A 5,000-nucleotide genomic window follows, 5' to 3' on the forward strand; every position below is an offset into this window, starting at 1 on the left:
TATTTATATTCTGTATTCATATTATATATTAATATTATTATTATCATGTATTCTATTCTATATTCATATTATTATTATCATATATTCATATTCTATATTAATATTATTATTATCATAGATATTTATATACTCATATTATATATTAATTTATATTCTATATTTCATATTATATATTAATATTATTATTATCATGTATTCATATTCTATATTCATATTACTATTATCATATATTCATATTCTATATTAATATTATTATCATACATTCATATTATATATTAATATTATTATTATCATATATTCATATTCTATATTCATATTATTATTATCATATATGTATATTCTGTATTCATATTATATATTAATATTATTATTATCATATATTCATATTATTATTATCGTATATTCATATTCTATATTCATATTATTATTATTATATATTTATATTCTATATTCATATTATATATTCATATTCTATATATATATTATTATCATATATTTATATTCTATATTCATATTCTATATTCACATTATTATTATCATATATTTATATTCTATATTCATTCTATATTCTATTATTATTATCATATATTCATATTCTATATTCATATTATTATTATCATATATTCATATTCTATATTCATATTATATATTCATATTATTATTATCATATATTTATATTCTATATTCATATTCTATATTCCTATTATTATTCTATATTCATATTATATTCATATTCTATATATATATTATTATCATATATTTATATTCTATATTCATATGATTATTATCATATATTTATATTCTATATTCATATTCTATATATATATATTATTATCATATATTTATATTCTATATTCATATTATTGTTATCATATATTTATATTCTATATTCATATTCTATATACATATTATTATTATTATCATATATTTATATTCTATATTCATATTATATTTTCATATTATTATTCAAAGCTGTCAAACATTCCCCCTTTTCTCTGAAGGAACCAAAAATGAAATCCAAGACTTGACATGAACGGGGTATATAAATGGAACCAGAACAGAGCGACAACTTTTGGGGACGTTTAAAAGACCTTAAGTAAACAGTTTATCGAGATCAAACACTCAGAGACAGGCAGAGTCAAACACTCAGAGACAGGCAGAGTCAAACACTCCAGAGACAGGCAGAGTCAAACACTCCAGAAGACAGGCAGAGTCAAACACTCAGAGACAGGCAGAGTCAAACACTCAGAGACAGGCAGAGTCTTGACTTGACTGTTCACACTAGGTTTTAACAAGTTATACTTGTTCACTCTGCATTGCACTATTAGGCGTGAATCAAAGTAAAGTGGACTGCCTGTCATAGTGGACTGCCTGTCATGTGGACTGCCTGTCATAGTGGACTGCCTGTCATAGTGGACTGCCTGTCATAGTGAACTGCCTGTCATAGTGGACTGCCTGTCATAGTGAACTGTCTGTCATAGTGGACTGCCTGTCATAGTGAACTCTCTGTCATAGTGGACTGCCTGTCATAGTGGACTGCCTGTCATAGTGGACTGCCTGTCATAGTGAACTGTCTGTCATAGTGGACTGCCTGTCATAGTGGACTGCCTGTCATAGTGGACTGCCTGTCATAGTGGACTGCCTGTCATAGTGAACTGTCTGTCATAGTGGACTGCCTGTCATAGTGGACTGCCTGTCATAGTGGACTGCCTGTCATAGTGAACTGCCTGTCATAGTGGACTGCCTGTCATAGTGGACTGCCTGTCATAGTGGACTGCCTGTCATAGTGGACTGCCTGTCATAGTGAACTGTCTGTCATAGTGGACTGCCTGTCATAGTGGACTGCCTGTCATAGTGGACTGCCTGTCATAGTGGACTGCCTGTCATAGTGAACTGCCTGTCATAGTGGACTGCCTGTCATAGTGGACTGCCTGTCATAGTGGACTGTATGTCTTGTTCTGTCTGGAAAAAAACATGTTTTCTATAAATAGTTTAGATTACGATACACATTCCCTTATTTTACTCTTTTATATTCTATTCCATTATACCCTATTCTATTCTATTCCATTATACCCTATTCTATTCCATTATATCCTATTCTATTCCATTATACCCTATTCTATTCCATTATACCCTATTCTATTCCATTATTCCCTATTCTATTCCATTATACCCTATTCTATTCTATTCCATTATACCCTATTCTATTCCATTGTACCCTACCCTATTCTATTCCATTATACCTTATTCTATTCCATTATACTCTATCCTATTCCATTGTACCCTACCCTATTCTATTCCGTTATATCCTATTCTATTCCATTATACCCTATTCTATTCTATTCCATTATACCCTACCCTATTCTATTCCATTATACCCTATTCTATTCTATTCCATTATACCCTATTCTATTCCATTATACCCTACCTATTCTATTCCATTATACCCTATTCTATTCTATTCCATTATACCCTATTCTATTCCATTATACCCTACTCTATTCCATTATACCCTATTCTATTCCATTATACCCTACTCTATTCCATTATACCCTTTTCAGGTGTGACTGAGTTACAGCCTACAATTCCAGGTCTGATTGGTCAAAACTCAAAATACAAACTCAGGTGTGATTGGTCAGAATATTTTCCGGTGTACATGTAATTCTACATACTCAGTTATAATTGGTCAACATCCTACAATCTCTCTCTCTCTCTCTCTCTCTCTCTCTCTCAGGTGTGATTGGTCAAAATAATTCAGATGTAAATGTAATTGTTCGACATCCTACAAGTTTAGGTGTGATTGATATACATCCTAAAAGCTCAGATGTGATTGGATAGAATCCTAAAAGCTCATGTCTGATTGGTCAGGATCCTAAAAACTCAGATGTTATTGGTGGATAGGTCTGTTCTCACCAGAAGCCGTCTTCCTGTCCCACATCGATCAGCTTGTCCATGTCATCAGAGTCTGGAGAGCTATAGTCATCATAAGGTCTCTTCATCTCTCCTCCTCTTCCTCACTGGTTTGACGGATAGATAGATGGATGGCTGGAGGGGTGAAAGGAGAAGTGTGTGGAGGATCGTGTTGAGCGAAGCAGACAGTGTCAGTCTGTTGGTTTTCACTCCTTCTGTTCTACTGACGCAGTAGAGAATGAGGTCCCCATGGAGTCAATGTCCACACTCTGTTCTCTGTTCTCTCTCTCTCTCTGTCTCTCTTGCTGTCTCTCTCTGTCTAGCTCGCTCTCTTTCTCTCTCTTTTCTCTGTCTCTCTCTTTCTCTCTCTCTTTCTCTCTCTCTGTCTCTCTTTCTCTGTCTCTCTCTGTCTCTCTCTCTGTCTAGCTCGCTCTCTTTCTCTCTCTTTTCTCTCTCTCTCTCTCTTTCTCTCTCTCCCTGTCTCTCTTTCTCTGTCTCTCTCTGTCTCTCTCTCTCTGTCTAGCTCACTCTCTTTCTCTCTCTTTTTTCTGTCTCTCTCTTTCTATCTCTCCCTGTCTCTCTTTCTCTCGTTCTGACCTCTTTGAACAATAGACTTTTCCCCGTCTGTCTTCGTGTCGTCTCGGTATGTGAGCTTCTCCGTTCTTTCTCATTCATATCTCTTCCCCGTGTTGTTGTCTTCTGGGTTATCCTCTATGACTGGTACATCATCCAAGGGTCTAAAGTTACTAGATGTACCAACTGCTTAACCCCTGCCTTTACCCTCTCACTGTCATCCAACCATACTCCTTCAACCCTCTCTCTCTCTCTCTCTCTCTCTCTCCACTCTCTTGTTTTGTCTCTGGTCACTCTTCCCTCCCTCACTCTCTCCCTCTTTCCCTCCCTCCCTCCCTCTCTCTATCTCAGCCACCCAATGACAACACGACAGTCACACTGGGGCAGAGTTGTCCATTTTTGGCTCCCCCTCCCTCTATTTCTCTCCCTTCTTTCCCTCCCTCTCTCCCTCGCTCTCCCCCTTGCTCTTTCCCTCCCTCCCTCCCTCTCTCTCTCCTTATTTCTCTCCCTTCCTTTCAACTATCCTTCCCAACACTCCATCATCCCCTCAATGTGATAACTAGCCTACTCTCTCCTCTATCTCATCCCACTCTCTCGCAATTCCTTGAATTACTCTCTCTTGTTCTCTCTGTCTCTCTCTCACTCTCTCTCACTCTGACTCTGACTCTCACTCTTTCTCTTTATCTCTCACTCTCTCTCTCTATCGCTCTCTCTCTATCCCCTCTCTCTCTCTCTCTCCTATCTTTCTGTCTCTCAATTCCTTTAATGACTCTTTCTCTCCTGTTAAGAAAAATGAAAGAGAGAGAGGGAAAGATGAGTAATGAATGGAAAGGGAATGGAGGTCTATGTTGAAAAGGTTTAAGTGTTTCAGAATTTGCATCAATCACTACAAACATGTAGGGAAGAGGAGAGAGAAGAGGGGAGAGAGAAGAGAAAATGAGAGAGGTGAGAAAATGAGAGGAGAGAAAAGGAGAGAGCAGAGAAAAGGAGAGAGGGGAGAAAAGGAGAGAAGAGAGAAAATGAGAGAGGAGGAGAGAAAATGAGAGAGGACAGTGCAGGTCAAGAGAGGAATCAGCTAGTGAGGGTCTGAACAGAGGGGCTGGGTAAGATAGTAGTGTCTATAGTATACGCACACATAAAAGGCTACACACACAGTGGTGTCTCCATGACAACGCCTGGTTCTGCTACCGTGGGAAGATCTCTGACCAGGATTCCCATTTCCATGGCAACGGGAGTCCCAGACGACTGCTGTCAGAAGTGGTGCCTTACTGACCCAGCAGTGTGTGTGTGTGTGTGTGTGTGTGTGTGTGTGTGTGTGTGTGCGCGTGCGTGTGTGTGCGTGTGTGCATGTTTGCGTGCGTGTGTGTGTGTTTGTGTGCCCATTCCCCCTTGCACACAATGCCTAACAAGGCGTCTCTCTTCCTGCCTGGCAGACTGGGTGTGTTTTTATGAGAATGTGTGTGTGTGTGTGTGTGTGTGTGTGTGTGTGTGTGTGTGTGTGTGTGTGTGTGTGTGTG

At 37.9% G+C, this 5,000-nt stretch overlaps 1 pseudogene; it reads right to left on the reverse strand.

The window, feature by feature from the left end:
• LOC135551650 (hairy/enhancer-of-split related with YRPW motif-like protein) overlaps nucleotides 1-3,745 on the reverse strand; it is a 10,682-nt pseudogene extending 6,937 nt beyond the window's left edge.
• Between the last annotated feature and the right edge of the window lie 1,255 nt (nucleotides 3,746-5,000).

Source organism: Oncorhynchus masou, chromosome 13, assembly GCF_036934945.1.
Source record: "Oncorhynchus masou masou isolate Uvic2021 chromosome 13, UVic_Omas_1.1, whole genome shotgun sequence".
NCBI lineage: Eukaryota > Metazoa > Chordata > Actinopteri > Salmoniformes > Salmonidae > Oncorhynchus > Oncorhynchus masou.